The following is a 21,501-nucleotide window of genomic DNA, read 5'->3' on the forward strand; positions in this document are numbered from 1 at the left end:
GTTACAATTTTTGCCTCTGATAATAGTCGTTAAAGCAACAAAGATCAAAAGAAGCAAAGAAGGACATTATATAATGATAAAAGGATCAGTGCAACAACAAGAAGAGCTAAAGATCCTAAATATATACACACCCAATACAGGAATACCCAGACATACAAGACTAATAAAGAGACTTAGACTCCCACACAATAATAGTGGGAGACTTCAACATTAATATTAGACAGATCAATGACACCGAAAATTAACAATGATATCCAGGACTTGAACTCAGATCTGGAACAAGTAAAGGTAATTAACATTTATAGAACTCTCCACTTTAAATACATAAAATATGCACTCTTATCAGTACCACATCATATCAACTTAGAAGTTTAAACGAAATGTTGGCTGGCTCCTTGTTTGTTATTCTCTTCCCTCATTTTCTTTCATGTCTCCATTATTAAGGACAATTATAGGCATACCCATATTTAGACTGCATTCTAGCCTGGGCAATAAAGCAATACCCTCATTCTCTCTCCCTCTTCCTCTTTCTCTTTCTTCCTCTTCTTTATTCTTTTTCTTATTATTCTTTTTTTCTTTCTCAAAAACAAAAACAAACAAACAAACAAAAAAAGCAAAAAAATTCTTTTTTTTCCTTGTGGTCCTTCAGATTTTTCTATGTAAATCGAATGCTAAAGTGGTACGTCATCTTGGCCTTATTCATGATATTTGCCTTCTCTGAAACTTGATTAGTAAAATATTTTCATCCCGAGGGTTTTGTGGGGGTTCCATGTAATAAGTGTCTATGAAAGAGCCTAACCAAGCACATCACACATAATTAGCACTCAGCATATGTTGATTCATCCATTGGAGCATAGTTCTAGTTCTGTATTTCGAGACTGTTAGATTTTTGCAAGTAACTTCATTTTTTTTTTCTTTTTTTTTTAGACAGAGTTTCGCTCTTGTTACCCAGGCTGGAGTGCAATGGCGCGATCTTGGCTCACCACAACCTCCGCCTCCTGGATTCAGGCAATTCTCCTGCCTCAGCCTCCTGAATAGCTGGGATTACAGGCACGTGCCACCATGCCCAGCTATTTTTTTGTGTTTTTAATAGAGATGGGGTTTCACCATGTTGACCAGGATGGTCTCGATCTCTTGACCTCGTGATCCACCCGCCTCGGCCTCCCAAAGTGCTGGGATTACAGGCATGAGCCACCGCACCCGGCCTGTAACTTCATTTTTAAACAGCAGATATTTAGTCCGTGTTGTTTATATGCTGGACATTTTATAAATTTTTTGTTCTTCACAAACGCTGAAGGTAAATAATATTATCATTACCATTGTACAGGTGAGGTAATTTGCACTCAGAAAGAATAAGGAATTTACCTTGGGTAACACAGACACTAAATGGCAGTACTATTATTATATTTTCTGTCTGCCTTTCTACCTAGACTGTGAAATATGTTATGGGAGCACCTATGTTCAGAGAATGGCAAGACTCCTATAGTGCTGGAAAATAAACTATATCTGTAGGGGTGTGGTATGAATTTGAGGATGTGGTAAAGGAGGAAAAGATAAAAGTGGTCTACTTACTGCTTTTCACTTTGCAGAGCATATAATATGATTTCCCATGCATCCTCCATTCATTCCCTCAGACCTGACTCAAAGTCTCCTAAAACCACCCATTCCCCTAAGTGTCTACCTTGAGCCCACTGCCTTTCTGATTTGCATTCTAAAGACAGTTGCCCATAATTTAACTAACCACATAGTTCCTCTCCAAGGAATTCCACATCCAGTGGAACATTGCTCCAGTCAGAAGGTAACTGGACTCCAGTCACTATCTTCCTGTCAGAACCCTGAGTCACCCAGGACATATGTGACAACAGGGTTTAAAGCTTTGTTTGCCTTCCCAGACAGATGTTGAAACAGAATCTCCCACCACCAGACTGTTCAGACAACCAAGCAACTCAGTGACCACTTACCAATGCTAACAGTCTTTTAGCATTCAGTTTCCCACCAGATAAATTATAGCATAGTGTATAGTGAGTTCATTTAAATCACTGAACGTTAGTTGTGGAGAACCTTAGTAATTACCTAGACACCATTCTGGCAGGAAGAGAACAAAATGCAAAGAATGAATGCACGGAAGTAAATTCCTTCACTTTAAATGTACATCATGGGTTGAAGGATCTCATTATTACTGAATTTCCTTCATCTATAAAAGTAAGATTTAAAATATTTACCATTCCTACATCACAGAATTGTTGTGAGAATCGAATCAAGTAATATCCATGCCTCTGTGATGATCTGCTTTAATCCAAGTATAAAGTTGTAGATGTAAGAGAAGAGCAAATACAAATGTGTTGGATTAGTCCAGAATTCTAAAAAATTCAATATTAAGTAAATCCCATAAGATGCATAACTAAATATTAGAGGTTTGGATGTTGCTATTGTTTGAATATGATTTGTCCCCACCAATACTCATGTTGAAACTTGGTCTCCAGTGTGGCTGTATTGAGAGGCAATACCTTTAGGAGGTGATTAGTTCATTAAGAGGGATTAGTGCCTTCCTTGTGGGAGTGAGTTTTCATCTCTCATCGGTTATCATCAGAAGCTGACCAGATGCCTGCCCCTGGATCTTGTTCCTCCCAGCCTCCAGAAATATGAGCTACATAAGCTTCTTTCCTTTATAAATTACCAAATTTCAGGTGTTCTGTTAAAACAACAGGCAATTGACTTAGACAGGTATGTGTTTTTTTGTGTTGGATAGATGTATGAAGCAAGTATACAGGGCGTGTGACTGATTCCACAAAAAAAGGAATGTCTTAAGTTGTGTCTATACAGAACATAAATGCCACTATTCTAAAATATTCCAAGATGTCATCAACAATAATTTCTTGAAATCAAGCTTTTAATATAATCGAGAAACAATGAGTTCAAGGCTATACTTTATATAAATTATTATAACAAAATTTGTTTTAATTGTCTTTTGCTGCTTAACTTACAACACCATAACGATAGCACCTAATTGTGTAGGTTGACTTGAAGGTTCCTCTGACACTGTGCCAAGGTTTGCTTGTATAGCTACACTCAGCTTAAGATCTGCCTGGGCTGGCAGTCGGCCTCATTCATAAGTCTGGAAGCTGCTGTTGGCTATCAGTTGGGGTACCTCGTTTCTTCTCCATGTGGCCTCTCCTCTTCTAGCAGACTGGACTGGCTTTCCTTAAGTCCCTCCTCAGGGCAGCAATCCAAGAGGACAAAGGAAGAAGCAGCAAAGCCTTGTGAGGCTTAGTTTCAGAAGTCACATAATGTTACTTCTGCCAATTCTATTTATAAAAGTAAGTCACTAGGATGCCCAGATTTGATAACATTTTTTTTTCTGAGGCAGAGTCTAGCTCTGTTGCTCAGGCTGGAGGGTAGTGGTACAATCTCAGCTCACTGCAACTTCTGCCTCCTGTTTCACTGATTCTCCTGCCTTAGCCTCCTGAATAGCAAGGATTACAGGTGCCTGCCACCACACCTGGCTAATTTTTATATTTTTTTATAGAGATGGAGTTTCACCATGTTGGCCAGGCTGGTCTTGAAATCCTGACCTCAAGTAATTCATCTGCTTGGACCTCCCAAAATGCTGGGATTACAGGTATGAGCCACCACGTCTGGCCTCAATAACATATATTTTTTTAAACAAAGGTCCATCTCTGGATGGGAGGACCAGCAATATTACATCGAAAAGGGAACATGCATGCATGCTGGGAGGAGAGGAATTCGTGATCATTAAACAATCTATAGATTCTGTCTTCTTGCCACAAATTATTCATATTCCTCCCTCATGTAAAGTACACTCACTTCCAAACTAAGACCTCCAAAAGTCTCATCCCAATTGTTTCGGTTACCTATTGCTGCATAACAAATAATCCCAAAATTGAGCTGCTGATGTTAAAATTTAACAACAATAAGCACGTATTATTTCTTACAGTTCTGTTGGTCAAAAATTCAGGAGGGGAGTGCTTTTCTCTTAGGGTGTCCCACGAACTTTCAGTCAAAATGTCATCCCTCATGACACTGACCTCCCCGTAAGACCGATTGAGTATTCCCATAATATGGAAGTGGGCTTTCCAAGGTGACTGATAGGAGAGAGAGCAAAGAAAAATCTAAAGTGTCATGTGTAGCCTTTTGAAAGACAGGCATAGTTTCTTCTGTAATACCTCATTAACTACCAAGACCAGCCCTATTCAGTATGGGAGGACACTATAAAACACCACAGGGGGCCATTTTGGAGGTTTGTTACCACATAGATTATGGCCTCAAGTTCAAAGACCAGAATTTTATGAACTCGTTCAGGTCTGTAGGTAAATGAAGTTTTCTAAGTGTGGGATTCAAGCACAGCAAACCTTGAACAGCAGCAACTTCAGAGCCCTGTAAATTAACAAGACAAGATATCTTCCCCAGGCACACCCAACATACAACATTGAGTTAGGGAAAAATGATCTACAAAAGACACTCCCGTTCATAGTGGAATAATGGGAGACACATAGAAGTCACTAACTCATAGCAATCTTGAAATCCAGATGTCACACTTGTCAGGCTTCCTGCATTGAGAGCAGAAAATGTTCCTCAATTGGGAACAGGTTCTTTACCCCTGGAGCGGGCTCATTCTTCTCGGATCTTCACCTTTCTCTCTGAGCTCTTTGTCCAGCTTTCTAAAAGGTCCTTCTTTTTCTGAAGGAAATGGCTCATGCTTGTATCTGAGTAGCTTTCTCTAGGAGCCTGTGTGTTCTGCTTCTCACAAGCCTCTTTTCATGTGAGCTGTCCATCCCTTTCAGTTCAAGGTACCAAAATTCAGGTTACCAATGCTATTAGCAATGAAATTCTCTTAAAATCTTTGTGGGTCTCCCCTTTCATCTTAACAACACTCACTCCATGTGCCCAAAAGCCAAATCCACAATTCTTTTTTTTTTTTTTTTTTTTTTTTTTTGAGACAGACCTCTATTCACGTTAGGAAAGCTAGGCTTCTTGTGAAACAGTGCCACTGAGATGATTAGAAGTTTCTTTTTTCTAGCTAAAAGGACTAGGCACCTTAAATCTTAAGAGATCTTAACAAAAGGTATTATACACCTTTGGTTTGATCTGATCTTTGCCCTGAAGCCATTTTTTTACTTTGATAATCTTTTGCCAGCTGGAGAGACATAAAATATAAAACAGCTTTATTTTCCAACCCAGCAAGTCCTTGTTCTCTTATATTTTCTCTTAATTTTGCTTGCAAATACGACAGTTCTCTAATTAGCTAATCTCTTTTCTCATACTGTATTATATGGAGTTAAAGTTAAGAATTTCGTATTTTTATCCAACTGCTTGCATCTTTCTTTAGACAGATCCTACAAGCTCAATCGGTACAGTTTTCATCTTCCAAATCACTATCCTTCTGCCAGTCTACACCAAGGTTGTCCCCCAGCTTCTTTCTGTCTTCAGTCACAGTTTCCTTTCTGCTCTTCTAACCTCTCTTCTCTCTTCTCTTTCTGGCCCCATCCATCATCTAGTTCCAAAGCCAGTATCATAGCTGAGGGTTTTTTTAAATACCATTATCATACTTCTAGTTACCAATTCATTTCAGTTTTCTACTGCTGTATAACAAGTCAACCAAGAGTTAGTAGCTTAAAATAGCAGTAATTCATGATTTCTCACAATTTTATGTTTTGGCTAGGTGGTTCTTCTGGTGGCTTTAGAGGGGCTCATTCATCCAGATGCATTCAGCAGGATTGCTGGGTGAGCTAGAAGGTCTAGGGTGGCCTTACTTACCTATACAGCATTTGGTGCTGGCTGTCAGCTAAACATAAGTCAGTTTTTATCAAATAGGAAAAATTATGCCTCCGTGGGACATTTGGCTGTGTATACACACATTTTTTATGACCATCACTGGGTCAGGTTATTTGTATCTAGTGGGTAGAGGCCAGAGATGGTAATATACAAGCTACAATGGCCAGGACAGTCCCCCACAAAAATAAGTTATCTGGCCCAAAATAGCAATAGTGCTAAGGTTGGGAAATGTTGTGATAAATGATTTTATATGTATTATCTTCTTTTTTTTTTTTTTTTTTTTTTTTTTTTTTTTTTTTTGAGATGGAGTTTCGCTCATGTTACCCAGGCTGTAGTGCAATGGTGCGATCTCGGCTCAGTGCAACCTCCGCCTCCTGGGTTCAGGCAATTCTCCTGCCTCAGCCTCCTGAGTAGCTGAGATTACAGGCATGCACCACCATGCCCAGCTAATTTTTTGTATTTTTAGTAGTTCACAATTACCATATTAGACAAGTTAGATTCTTAAATATCTTGAACAAGATCATACAACTAGTAAAAGGCAGAGTTGGGACTTAAACATTCTGAGCTTTTAACCAGCATATACTATATAGTGTCCTTTCCACCTGGATTATTAATCTTCATAGAAGATTGATTTTTTTAAATAACAAAACCACACCCAGGCAATATTCTTAACTCCCCACCATTTATTTCTTCTTTGATCTTTTCCTTTCTAGCTTAATTTGTTTTCCTAGAACAGAGCCTGAGGTAAGTAGTAAGTGCTAATGCTTTATTTAGGAGGTATGTTTCTATGGCTGCAAAACTGAGCAAAAAGGCAAGTGAGGTAGAGAAGTAAGAAAAGCAATGCAAGGTGCTGCATTTCATCAGGGGCATCTGTCCACCTATATGAGATATTTCCAAGTGGGCTGTTCAGGGAGGAAGATGCTCCTTGGTTCAGTCTATTGCATGGAGAAAGGGAAATGTAGCTGCCAGCTCCTTCGCATCTCCTAACTTCCATTGCTAAAAGTTTACCTTCCAGAGATTTAACTCCCCCAAAATCCTAAATTGCATCACTCAGCTCCTGTAGCAGCTGCTCAGGAAGCCAGATCTCATGCCTGCAGCTTGATCTTTGTCTGAATCTAGGGGTGTTGTGAGCCACTGTTGATTTCAGGAGTGGTGTTGGTTGGCCCAGGAAGTTTAACTCTTCAGTTATCACACAGTCAGACAGTGCAGCAGCTGGGGTAGAACAGGCAATCTGGGATTCAAAAGGCAGGTAAAACCAAGAGACTCTGAGGTGAGACATAAGATGTGTCTGATCCATTCTTCAGCATGCCTCACTCTTACCATGCACAGTCTGAAAGGAAACCTTTCTGGCTTGGAAGAACTGGGGTGTCAGCTGAGATGCATTAAGCGTAAAGAAGCAGAATACCTAAATTAAACTGGCTCAGATAATGAGGAAAGAAGGGAAGTAATTGGCTTACATGCCTAAAAATCCAGATCAGCAGGTTTCAGATTTGACAGCTCCGCTGTCCTGAAGTTCTTTTGACTCAGTCTTTCTCCACAGACCAACTTTCAGTTCAGGCTACCACTAAAATGGCTGCAGAAACTCTAGGTTGTTCATGCACACATGACCACATTCCCATATCCAGAGGAAGACATAAACTGTCTCTTCATTTGTTTTTTTCTTATGAATGAAGAAACTTTTCCTAAAGGGCCCCTCAGCCAATATCCCCTTGCAGTTCTCATTGCCCAAGCTGGGTGATACATTCATTCCTTAACAATTCTCACTACAGGGATTCTAAATACTTTGATTGGCTGGGGCCTGGGTTCCTGAACCAATCTTTGTGAAGAAGGATGAATCACTGTGACTGCTTAACCCAACTGGTCCCACCTCAAGCTGCACTGCAAGCACAAAATGCAAGGGGGTGGGGAGGTGGACTTGGTGTTAAACAGAAAACTACACTGTCAACAAGACTCTGACTTCAAAAGCATCTAGAGAAACAAAGACAAAGCTGCCATCATCATTTGTTAGTAGACAGTTGTCATGGAGTGGGGATTGACTCATTTCAGGCAAAGTAGGTTTCAGCCAGACTCTGTAGTTCTCCATGACTCTCACAGTTTCTTCCACTAGGACTCTCTATTACCCATCCCTGCCTTTAATAGCACATCTTATCCCTAAGCTTATTCCAAAAGCCTTTCTTGCTGTTTCACAGCCAGAAAACACAGGCTGCAGGAAATATAAAGGCTTTGGAATTAGCAGCAATTTTAGAAATCTAGATCAGGGTTTTTCAAACTGCCTGGCTCTGGAGAGCTCTCTCAGTTGTGAAAACTTGAAAAGCTGAAAAGAAGAGCTAAGTACTTGAGCTTCTAGGCCTTCTAAACCCCCCCAACCCAAGCAGCTCTGAATTTATTTATTTTGCATAGTTTTACAGCTTTATTCCAGATTAACTTTTCTTTAGGGGGTTAAAAATCAAACTCCCTTATTATAAAAGTGAGAAAACTGAAGCTCAGAGAGAGGGGTGGAAGTGTGTATTGAAAGTCATGGTGCTTATCTATACCTCCTCCTCAGGACACCTATGCTGACATTTGAAACATTTCACCCTGTGCCTCATGAGCCCTCTCTTCTCCAGAATCGGGAGCCCCAGCTTCTTCAAATCTCATTCCATTGAAGAGATTCCAAGCCATCTCACCAATTCGTTGCTCAACTCCTTGCTAAAATCACACTCCAAGTGTAATGCCAAGAAATGATCATGATGAGTCAGATGCCTCTGAGCAGCAGAGAGAAGAACAGGACCGCCCCACGTCCCATCAGAATGTTGCACTCCTAATAATATAGCCAAGGATCACATTAGTTAGTTGGCAGGCACAGAACACCATTGCCTCATACTGTCCATTAAAACTCTTAAGACTTTTTTACAAGCTGCTACAAAGACTTTTCTCCTAATCCTGTTCCTATCCTCTTGTTTACTTGGACTCAATTGCAGTGCTTAACATGTATTTCATTTATTCTAAATTTCCACAATTCTAACTGCCCACCATGTGCATTGCTGGGCATTCCATGAGCATATGGAGAATTCTAGGACAAGAGTAGCAGATTCAGCTACCTAAAGGAACCAGGCAGACAGGGACAGAAGTAATGTAAATAAGTGAAGATGGCCAGGTATAGTTCAGATTTGTGAGCTACAAAGTTTGGTTAAAGGAGAACTCAGCCCCATCTAAAGAAACATCTTTATTCAGCCTCAGCTAACCCTTGCCATGCCAGAATCAAGTCCAGAGTTTACAGATCTTATGATTTAAAAAAAAATCTGAAAATGTGGATGTTGATTGGAAATATCCAGTCTTTTAAATGTTGGCCACTAACTCTCAAAGTTCTAATATACTCTATTGGCCAAACAAAACACATCTGCAGGCTGAGTTCAGGCCATGAACTTCAAATTTACAAACTTTGCCCTATGAGGATGAGGGAGTTGGGCAGCACTCGTTAATGAGACAAAAATATGAAAATGCTCATGTTATCATGGATTTAATAGTACAACATTTATTTTTAATATTGCCCTATTAATCATAGGCTTGAGCTTTTTTAAGCTGGAAAGAATCTCTGGGATTCTATTGTTTAATCCTCTTGTTTTATAAAAAAGGAATCTATGATTCACAGAGAAGAAATGACTTGGATATTAATTAAATGACTCAAAATGAATTCATGAAATGGATTTAAAAAATCAGGTTTTCAGAAATTGAGCTAACTGATACATTAGCTCCTCAAACCTTAGTCCATGGTTTTACAGTCTAAGCATTATTGACATCTCTGATTGGATAATTTTTTGTTGTGTGTGTGGGTGGGATGGAGGAGGGAGAGTTGTTTTGTGCATTGTAGGATGTTTAGGCCTATCCTTGGGCTCTACCCACTACAAGTCAATAGCACACTCCTGCAAGTCATCAGTGGGAAATGAAGGCAAGAATGTTTTTAGATATTGCTAAGTGTCCCTGAGGGACAAAATTACCACTATGTCCGCTCCCAATCCCCTTGTCTTATAAATGAGGGAACTCAGAAAACTCAAGAGCTTTCCCTAAAGTCGCATGAGGAGTTGTTGGCATTGCTGGTACCAAGACCTGGACTGCATCTTAATTCCTCCTAGAGTGCTGTCTTAACCAAAGCCTGCAAATATGAATCACAATTTGATCAGTAAACTTTGTAAAACTTCATATTTTAAGTTAAGGGGCAGCGTTGCATAATGGTGAAAAGCATGGTTTCTGTGACTTAGCAATCTGCGCTTGGTTCTCAGCTCTTCTACTTACTAGCTTTGTGACATTGACCAAATTAACCTCTCTGAGTGTTTGTTTACCACCTCACTTGAAAAATGAGTGGTAAAATATATATAGTGTTTGCCACAAAATAGAGATTCATTAAATGGAAGTTGTTGTTATTATTATTATTAGTAGTAGTAGTATGAACTGGACCTGGAGTCAGTAAACTGTAGCCCACAAACCAAATTTGGCCTGCCAGCTTCTGAATAGCCTTTGAGCTAAGAAGAAGTTTTACATTTTTAAATCATTGAAAAAATTTAAAAGAACAATGCCATTTTGTGGTACATGACAATCATGTGAAATTCAAAGGTCAGAGCTCATAACCAAAGTCTCATTGGAATGCAGCCACGTATTCATATGCATGTAGTCCATGTCTGCTTTCATGTAACAACAGCAGAGTCAAGTTGTTGTAACAGACATCAAATGGTGAGCAGACTAAAATATTTACTTCCTAGCCCTTTACAGAAAGATTATCAGTCTCTTAACTAAACCTTGAATCTCCAAGTACAAAAGACAGGGAGTCATAATTTGTGCAGAGCCCTCTGGTGTGCAGGAGGTAACATAGCAAAAGAATTCATTTTTCTTTTCTGATGCCCTTAGCATCTATAACCATTGTATTTTACTCTGCTCACTTGAGACATTTCTTAGCATCCGTGTACATCCAATATTGTCAGAAAACATAGGTTCCCAAGTTCTCCAGGAAACATGAAAAAAATTTTTATGGATGTCCTCTCCTGAATAAGTCTCATTGTAGAATTGCTACTTGGAAGTGTTTTTTCAAAATCTGGAATATTTATCAAAAAGAGAGGAAATGGCTTTCTCAGTGTTAAGCCAACCACATATTTTAAGTGTTGTATGATTTGGACAGGACAATAAAAAGGGATATCCGGTAAAAAGGAAGAATAGATAAGAACTATCTGCCAAGACTAAAATTTAAGAGATGTTGTCATGTCACCTCCTTTTTTTAATATCTTGAATATCTTGGTTACAATTTAATCTTACTATAGCCTGAGGGTTTAAATACCAATACCTGTTTATAGCCCTAGCCCCGCCACTAAGTAGATTTGTGGCCTCCGGAATTCCTTTACAATTCAATACAATACATATATTGATTGTCTAATATATGCCAGGTGCTGCGATGGGCATTGGAAGTACAAAGATAAATTAAACATGGTTTTGCCCTGAAGTATTTCACTGAGGATCTGGTTAAGTCACTGAACTCCTTTGAGTGCCACCTTCTCATCTGTAAGAGTAGGGCACTGAAATAAATATATCATCTGCTCAAGAAACTTTTATTGAGCACCCCTGTCTTGCCATACACTCTATGAGATAATAAGGAATGAAAATAGGACTGTACCACTGTACCAATTCAGTTATAAAGTGTGCCTAATCTCTGCCCTTCGAAGTAGCTCACAGATAATACAACATAATAAATGCAAAATGAATGTGAGAAGCAAGTGAAAGGAAGCCACTAATTTTCCTTAAATAAGGAAGGACAGACTCCACAAAATAAGTAACATTAGGGTAAGTCTTCAATGATGTGTTCATTTATGAGGTGGCCTGTTGGGAGCTCCCATCACTAAAAGGGATAAAGGCAAACCAAAACAAATTTAGAAATTGGGAAAGAAGACTGTGACCAACAAAATCAGCCCCTCGCCCAATAGACCTGGAAATTCAAGATGAAATCAAGTGGAGATGGGCAAGATACAGTGTCATTTTAAGTTAAGTACCAGAGAGAATCTGATTCAAAGGAAAGAGGAAAGTCATGTTATTCAGGCTTCAGGGGATTTGCTGTCCTTGGTTCTGCAAGTAAACTAGAACTACTCGTTCTAAAGATGATGGAAGTCAGGCACAAGTTTCCACAAGAGAAAAAACAGATGAGTACTAGGAATGCGGCAGGCCAACAGCCAACTGCTCAGTTTTCAGGATTTCACTCTGGACCAGCAGGACAGAAAGAGGCAATTAGGATCAGGATCAAACGCAGCAGTACCACATGCTCACAAGTGTCTAGAAGAAGCTATACACACGTGAAATTACAGATTATTCCGAGTCCTCTTGTACACATAGCAAGAGAACTTTGTGCAGCTTGTCACTCCTGAGGAATCATCATCTTGCAAGCCTGGCTATCACAGCAGGAAGCTCAGGCACTGAAGGGGCAGATAGCATTGGTCACAAAGAGAAAGAAGGAGGAGAGGACTTTGTAAATGGAAGCACAATGTGCACAAGAGCACAGTGGTGCACTTCCACTCTCAAACACTCTACATCTCTTTCTTGCCCTCCAAGTTGCCATATGCAAATATTTCTGCAATGCCAAGGAGACAGCCCCATCATGACTCTCCATTTAGTGAGTCTTGAATAATTTGGCAAGAAAAGTAGGATGTCTATACATTGCTTTATGCTGTTCTGATTAAACTTAATTAAATCCCAAACTCTCAATCCCATTGCACAAGGAACAAAATAGAGCCAGACCTGCTTTCCTCTGAAAAAAAGAAAAAAAAAAACCCTTGACATTTAGACTTTTGAGGACTCTTCAAAAATTTTGGAAGCCTCTGCCTGACTCAGTGACCACAGCTTTTTCCCAATTTCCCATTACAACACCATTCTTCTCACTCCTTCATTTCCAAGAGTCCTCTATAAAGGTCTGTTCTACTGTGGCCAGTATGGAGCACACCTAGTCACAGCTAGTTAGTGACCCCTGATGTCAGGTTCACTCCACCACTTCTCAGGGTACCCAGGTTTTACTAAGTTCCCTGGTGTGCTGCACCAAAGCCTTCCTCCCTGCCCTCCACACACATCGCCTCCAATCCACTCCTAGGCCACACTGCAGTCAAGGGAAATTCAATCCATATGTTTCCTTTTCTTTCTAGAGATCACATCCAGCATTGTTTAAAGAGGGAGGCGACAGCCAAGAAGAGCTACGCGAGGCCCCTCTTGGCCTTCCAGTTCTTCGTTAGGGAGCGAGGAAAGGAGGATTTTGCCAAGAGCTAACCTGAAACATTCCTTTGGGTTCAGTTCAATTGCCTGCAAGTCTCGTTTCCACACAAACATGTCCCCAGGACTGAGGATGCAAGGCACTGGTCGGCATCTCTTGGATGAGAACATGGCAAACACCACCACCGTGCAGCTCTGTGATGTATATGAAGAGAATTCATTTGCAGGGGATCATTGTACATTATTACCCTCCAAAACTGACATATGCCTCTCTGAGAATACAAACTCCATAATTATGAGCACTCGTTTTCAGAAAACCAATGACTTTAGAATTTAAAAAAAACCAGAGATGTCTATCAGATGTCTCAATCACATCGTTTAAAAATAAGAAAGTTTAGGCTAAGAGAGAGCAAGGGATTTGTCTAAGATCAACGGGCTAATCAGAGTTTCATGTAGAACCAAGACTTGTGATTCCAAATTCAGCTGCTTTGACCTCTGTTCCTTATACCCTGAACTTACACAATTCTCAGTGCCTGACATAGATACATTTTCACACTTCAACCTTTCTGACTTATTCTTATTCCAATCCTTTTAAAAGTTTTCTTTATTCATCGTATCTGCTTTTCTTGCATTTTAAAAATAAACATAGTGGCAGTTGAAGATCCAAGATTCTGTCACTAAAATACAACTAGAAAATCTTAAGCATATCACATAGAATCTGAGAAATCATTAATAAGAATTATAGTAAAAATTCAATGTATGACATCAGCATAAGAATTTATTCATTATTTTTAAAAAGCAAGTTCCTTGTGTCCATCTTTAAAATATGTTTACTTAACACACATTTATTTGGCACCTTCTTAAGGTCTTCCAAGTGTTCGTGTGGAGTGCTAAAGATTTTACAAAAACCAACAACAGTCCTTATCTTCTGCCTTTACAAAGGTTCTTTCTGGTGGCCCCTTTCAGCCTTAAACCTCAGATGTCAAGGGAGGCCACTGCTGAGAGAGGCAGATAACAAGGATCCAAGAAGGATAAAGAAGGAGGATGCTGGAGGTTTTGAAAGTACGTAGACGACAGAAGTGAGGGAAAAAGGTAGAAGACAGAATGCAAGGAGCCCTACAGATAATACTGGGTATGGAACATGATGTCATAAAAGACCATGTCTGACCATGGACTTCAGAGTCAAGCCATGGAAGTCCAGATCCCAAATTCCCCACCACTAGTTACAGAAGTTAACTTTCAGCCATTCATCATTCTAAGCTCCTATCCCTTAATCTATAAAAGGAGGATAAGCACATGTTTCCCAGGATAAAATAAGATCACAGCAAATTTAAAGAGACTGACACAAATTCACCAAGAATCGTGAAATTCCCTCCTTTGTCTGTAAGACAAAACCTAGAAAGACAGACTGTTGCTCTGACCTTCTCTAGTCTATTTTGAGACGAGATGACCTTTGCCTCTTGAGAAGCGAGTTTTGGAGATTGGAACCACAAAAGAAGCAAATCCCATGGGCACAAGCTCCATTTGACTTTTACAAAAGGATATATCCCCTCCCTTCTCATCCAGTGAACCTAGTCTTATTCTTCCTATCCATACCTTACCTTGGGCAAAAGTGAAACAAACCCAGTTATCAAAATGTTAATGGGGTGAGGGTTGGGGAGGGAGTGGGGGAACATCATTCTCCTAGGGTTTTGGTCTATTTGCACAGCTGCAGTCAATTAGTTAAAATTGTAATTGTTTTATACTTTTGCTCAATGGTTAATCCTGGAGAAAGAATGGATGGTTGGTTTTCCTTTTTCATCTTGTTTTGTTTTTATTTCTTGTCATAATATTTAGATAGTATTTGTGTAAGGGAAGGCAATCGTAATGAAATGGATAATCAAACAGAGGGCTCTAAGGCACATTTACAAAAGCCATCACCTCAGAAATGCTTCATTTACCCAGACGGTGGGCAGCAGAGGGCATGGGAAAATCTGTTTCTAGGATAGGGAAATAATTTATGTCAATCACCTAGAGCGTCCCTCTTCCAAAACACTTTATATGTAAGACATAGCATAATAAATTGCCCCAAAAAGCAAACAGTCAGGATGCACCGCACACCTCGCAGGTGCTGGACCTACCTTAAGGACTAGAGGTGCCAAGATGAGTGAGACATGGGCCTTACAGCCAAGATGAGGATGAGGAGAGCAAGGCATTTTCCTCCAGAGCAAAATTTTAAGGGGTGTCAGCAAGATAAGTAAGATTGTAATACAATATTTTTAAAGAATCAAAATTAATGCATAAAAACCCCAGAGTGGACAAAATATCAAAACTTTAGTTTGCTTCTTCCTTTGATTATTAGTTAAATATGCATTTAGACTATGAAAAACTTTAAGAAAGCCACCAAAAGAGTGAAAAATGATGTCAACCTAATTGTAAAAGCAGGCTTACACTGAATGTAGAAGAAAAAATAAGTAGCAAAAGTTATATGAAACAAAACAATTACATAAATAACAATGTTTTAAATCTTTCCTTTTTAAATAGAAAACACTTTATTAATGTTTTTAATTTTTAAAAATAGACATTTAGGGATAATAGGTTTGCTTTAAAGAATGAGACTGATATTACCTTTTAAAATAGAATCCTTTGATTTGAAATTTAGGAATATGATTGAGAGTCAAAAAGTATTCATTTCCTTTGATCCAAAAATCATACTTTAGGAAACCTTACATAGGTATAACCAAAACATAAAAAAAGCATCATTTTTCACTTGAAAAAAAAATTAAAGCATCCCCAATAGCCCATTATCCAATAATTAAAATAACGTTGACAAAAACAAAGCAATGTTAAAAATAACTACTTAATAAAGTGAAAAAAGTAAGAAGCATAAATACAAATGTACAGTAACAACTACATAAAGATTGCATTGAAAAAGCTAAAAGTAAATACGCAAAAGTTATAATAATTTTATTTTGATGGTAGAAATCTGGCTTTCCTTCTTTTTTTCATTATTTCCTTTTTTCCTTTTTGGTTTTAGGAATCATATTATCTACTGTATTTTAGATTGCATATTGTATTGAACTATTATATTCTATTACTCAGGGTCCAGGCACCAAATGAACAGGTGGCATACTCAAATAATTCAAAAAGTATTTAATTACCAGACTGGTTTCAGAGCTGTGGCAGGGTTAAGGGAAGCAACAAGAGATGACGAAATACCTGGGTTCTAGCAACAGTTAGAAGATATTGAGCACTTAACTAATCTAACTACTTCCTATCTTTTAATTCAGTAAGTATTCTCAGAAGTTTTATGAAGTAGACATAAATATTATTCCCACTTTACAGATATGGCAACTGAGACAAAGATTAAGCAAATGCCTCTAAGTTGTACAGCCAGCAAGTAAAGAACTTGGGATTCACCTCCACCACCATCATCACCATGAACATGTATATAATAATTATATTAATAATGACAAACTACAGATCGACCCAGTTCTAGAGCATGGGCTTTTACACTTAATGTCCTCCAAGAAGGCTTCATGGTGGAGATGATGAAATTAGAATTGAGCCTAGAGGAATGGGTAGTAACACAAAAACCCTGGGAAGGCCATTCAAGGGCAAGGAAACAGTAAAAAGCAAAGGCCCACAGAAAAACCACAGAAGTAGTTTGAATGACCTTCTCAGAAATGTCCTTCAGAAAGATGATCTGGAACTTAAGTTGCAGGTGGAATGGAGGGAATCATGCTTGGAACAATGGAATAAACAGAAAACAAGTTGGAATAAATTAGCTTATTTTTTTTATTTTTATTTTTTTAGATGGCGTCTCACCCTGTCACCCCAGGCTGGAGTGCCATGGCCCGATCTCAGCTCACTGCAACCTCTGCCTCCTGAGTTCAAGTTCAAGCAGTTCTCCTGCCTCAGCCTCCTTACAGGCACACATCTCCATGCCCGGCTAATTTTTGTATTTTTAGTAGAGACGGGATTTCACCGTGTTGGCCAGGCTGATTTCTAATTCCTGACCTCATGATCCACCCACCTCAGCCTCCCAAAGTGCTGGGATTACAGGTGTGAGCCACTGTGCCTGGTCAATGACCTTACGTTCTGTAGGGTCTTTGGTGGATGTTCTGTTTGCTTCAGAGGGTCCCCTATCCTGGATTAACTCCAAAGGTGAGCGAATAATGGTGGTGTAGGGGGGTAGGCAGGGAGACACCTCTTCAGATTTGATGCTGTTTTGTCACAAGCCTGATCAGTGATCTTGGCAATCAAGATGCAAAAATGATTGACAGCAACAGCACTGTCCTATACATGGGAGGCTGTGTTGGCGTACGCAAAGGAAGTGTTGCACCAGGGAGCAGGAAGGAGCAACATGGGAGGGTCCCTCAAGCCCAGGCGGGAATTCAGCCCAGAGGCCTGGTGCAGCTTCACGGGAGAGCACAGCGGGACTCCAGCATAGGGCAAGTCTGGGAAATCTCTCTCCAGTTTCCTGTTTCCCAGCTGTATTTTATTAGCCAAGCCCACCTGCCCCAGCCCTGCCCTTTTCTAATACACAGAAAGTCACAGCAGCACCTCTGATTAGTTTCTGCTACATTAAACTGGCTGGAAAATGTGAAAATTCCCTTTATCTCAGGACAGCAAGATGAATGAGTACAGGGAAATTATTTTTAAATCTCCTCAAAATAAAAACGATGTCAGAGGTGGTCAGGAGAATGAAAGAAAAATAAATAAATAAATATCCCAGGCAGGGAAAGGCATGAGAAGAAAATACTGTATGTGTTTTTATTTGGCTTGGTTTCTTTCAAATAAAAATGGTGTTTGGCAAATATTCTGAGTGAGAATTTCTTTTCTGGCAGTCAGTTGGCTGTGTGGAGGCTCCCTTTGCAGATCGCAAGAGCACTTCAAACCCGGCACAGGATGTGAAGTGTGGTTACCTGTGGTAAGTTTCACTGTCAGCCTGGGCCAGGCATGTGGTTTGAATTTCTCCCCAACTTTTCTTGACTGGCCCATCTATCTTCTTTGACAGGTAGCCCTGAGACTGTGCTCTAGTTCAGCCAAGTCATTTCACTGTGGGCTTGCCTCAGTTTCCTTGTATATAAAATGGAGCTACAATGGTTTGCTCAGCAGCCTTCACCAGAGTGAAGGAAGCAGACCTCCCCTAGAGGGTGGGAGGTCAGAGAATGCAGGGATGGATGACTTACAGGGGCATGGGCAGGAGGTGGGGCGTTTTCAGATGGCTATTAGGTTAGGGAAACGCTGTCCTATATGTGGGAGGCCGTGTTGGTGTGGGCAAAGGAAGTCTTGCACCACAGGACATTCACAGCCTGCTGGCAAGGTGGCTCACACCTGTAATCCTAGCACTTTGAGAGGCCAAGGCAGGCAGATCACTTGAGGTCGGGAGTTCGAGAACAGCATGGCCAATATGGTGAACCCCTGTCTCTACTAAAAATACAAAAATTAGCCGGGCATGCTGGCAGGCACCTGCAGTCCCAGCTACTTGGGAGGGTAAGGCAGAGAATTGCTTGAACCAGGGAGGCGGAGGTTGCAATGAGCCAAGATCATGCCACTGCACTTCAGCCTGGGTGACAGAACGAGACTCCGTTTCAAAAAAAAAAAAAAAAAAAAAATGTAAAATTCCCAATCTTTCAGAACATTTGAGAGAATTAAATGAGATAATTTATATGGAAGTACCCAAAACCATGTCTTAGATTTTGTCGATGATGCTTACACCACTGTCACTGACCTGATCAACAACAAAGGTTGTACATGTAAATCTCATTCCTCTCCAGCCAAAGGAAAAGAAAATTCAAACAGACATCCCTGATTCTTCCTTATACACCTGAGAAATGTATATGAAATGATCAGTATTTGCTCACCTACAGGGTTGTTAACTGAAGCTAACAAAAAAGGGAATTGATTTGTAAGGCTGGCTGGTTTTATGCTTTGCATTTTAAAATTTTATTCCTTCAAGTTTAAAAGTTAAGGTCATTTTGAAAATTCCTGCTCTCTCCATTTGTCTCTGTACGTCCATCCCTCAGCAGCTTGCACAGGGTGTAGCACAAAGAGGTGTTCAACAAATATAACTAAACAAATATGTGTCAGTAGAGCACGTATACGGGTCTCCTATTTTCCAGGCACTATATTAGGTCAGGGTATGCAAAGATAATTAAAGCAAGATTTCTCTTCTCAAAGTCACAGACATAAATGTAAAGAAAAATACATGCATACATTTACATGTAGTGTGATAAATGTGTCCAAATGAATATATATAGTCTCTCTTTTGCTCCCCCTTGACAAAATTCAGAAGTTCACAGAATACAGCCAAACCAAAATATTTTTAAATTTATAAGCATTTGTAGCCTTGAAATCTCCAAAGCAGAGACTTGAGGGTATAAAAATCAGACTAAAGCACAGTGAGTGGAATTCCTTGAAGTTACCCATAAATATTCGTCAAACCTTTCTCCAGTCCTATACCTAGTCATAAATCCCATTTCATTTCAAGAACTTTTACATTTGATCAACGATACAGAGTGATGTTTAAACCAGGCCATTTGGAATATTCAATTTTCATACATAGTTTTAAGATTTTAATTTCCACTCGGCACGCCAGCTCAGATTTTCCCTGTCCTGAAATAAATCAGGATTTTCAAGACATGAAAGCAGGCTCCAAGTACAGAAGGGCTTTCTGAACGTTCAGCCTGGTTGCACTGCTCAGTCAAGTCATACTTACAAACAACTTACCTCTCACCTCATCTCAGCCCCAGGGGATGGCTGGAAAACTGGCAGCAAATGTAGTAAGAAAAAATGCCCAGCACTCAAGATCAATCTGTCAAAAAGAGGCAAGAGCCATTCATCAAAGGGGAGAGGGACAAACCCAGAGATGTTGTGAAACATTTACCCAGCCAGTCTGAAACTAATTGGCCTCTCCACTTAATCTCCTCTTTTCCGTGTCTTGCCAGTGGCCACAGAGCTATGAAGGCATAGCTAGCTCCTAGCAATACAATGGATGATGTATATAGGATATTGCTAATATATCATAGAATCAGAGCGTGTTAGAACTGAAAGCGTCTTTAGAATTCATTTAGCAAACTGCCTGGCATAGAGAGGAAGCACTGGGGGAGCAGAAAGAGCCCTGGACTTGGGGTCAGACCAGAACAGTTTTCTAGACTCTACTCTGTTATTTTCAAACTGCGTGACCTTAGAGATGTCACTTTAACCTGTCTGAAAATTGTATTCCTCATCTATCAAAAGAGAAACAAGTTTTATTTATTCATAGGGATTCCATTGAAGTATGATAATATAAGAAAATGCACCTTGAAAATTCCACTGAACGTATACATGGGTGAGAAAATATTATTATTGTAAAGAACCCAATAAATGCTGCCTGGATCCAATGAATAGTAGTGTAGATACTCTCTTACCTGAACTTTCACCTAACTGATCTGATTGAATATACACTAGCTTCCATTCATTTTGTAAAAAATTTAAAGTTATGTGTACAGAACAGAGGTGTCCAATGCTGCTGGGCTAGTCTCTAGCATGCTAGAATCTTATCTCCTACCAGTCCAGTGAGATGCTGAGCAAAAGTCAGTTGTATTTGTCCCCATAATCCTTCATTGTATTTTTTAATGTAGTAAGATTGAATGAAATACGTAAGCTAATAAAATGTGAGTTTTTACACTTGATCTTAGCCAAAGGCCAAGAAGTGACAAAATGTGAGTTTTTATAAAGAGATTTGCATTTATAGAATAAAGTTCATGCCACTCTCTCAACACAAATACTTAATGCAACTGTATCAAGACCACTAATTACAGTCAACTTGGTAAAAGACACTTGTTAAATTAATCATTAAAAAGACCATTGTAAAAGATTGAAGGAAAATTACAAAAATCTAAGAGGCCTAAACATTCAAATTTCCTCGAAGTGTCATTATAGTTTGCTTCACTTTAAAGAAACTTAAAATTGTAGAGGTTATGGGTACAATCACTCAAGACAGTTGACTGATACCCAGCCTTCAGAAAAGGAAACCCTGCAATATATAACAACATGGATAAACCCTGAGGATATTAAGCTAAGTGAAATAAGCCAGTCACAGAAGGACAAAGTCTGCATAATTTCACTTATATGAAGTATCTAAAATAGACTCATAGATCAGAGAGTGGAGTGGTGGTTGCCAGGGGTTGGGGGAAGCAGGAAATTGGGAGTTGCTAATCAATGAGCATAAAGTCCAAATATGCAAGATGAAGAAGTTTAGAGACCTGCTGTAAAACATTATCTCTATACAGCAATATACAGCGATACTGTATTGTACATTTAAAATTGTGTTAAGAGGGTAAATCTCATGTTACGGGTTCTTAACCACAATAAAATAAAATTTAACAAATTAAAGGAAAAAAGAATTAAAAAGAGAGAGAGAGTCAACTGGTCATTCCAATCAGTAGATCTACAGGCAAAGCGAAAGCCTTAGCCATACGTTGAAAGATTATTATATCAATTGCACATTAATATGATTCCCCTCCTAAC

At 39.4% G+C, this 21,501-nt stretch overlaps 1 long non-coding RNA gene across 1 annotated transcript in view; it reads right to left on the bottom strand.

Moving 5' to 3' along the window:
• Window positions 1–19,805, bottom strand: part of LOC141580402 (uncharacterized) — a 132,078-nt gene extending 112,273 nt beyond the window's left edge. Inside the window, exon 1 of the long non-coding RNA XR_012512605.1 lies at window positions 19,720–19,805. This is a non-coding gene — a long non-coding RNA (uncharacterized LOC141580402). The remainder of the gene's footprint in view (window positions 1–19,719) is intronic.
• Window positions 19,806–21,501: the final 1,696 nt, after the last annotated feature.

Source organism: Saimiri boliviensis, chromosome 11 (assembly GCF_048565385.1).
Source record: "Saimiri boliviensis isolate mSaiBol1 chromosome 11, mSaiBol1.pri, whole genome shotgun sequence".
Classification (NCBI taxonomy): domain Eukaryota; kingdom Metazoa; phylum Chordata; class Mammalia; order Primates; family Cebidae; genus Saimiri; species Saimiri boliviensis.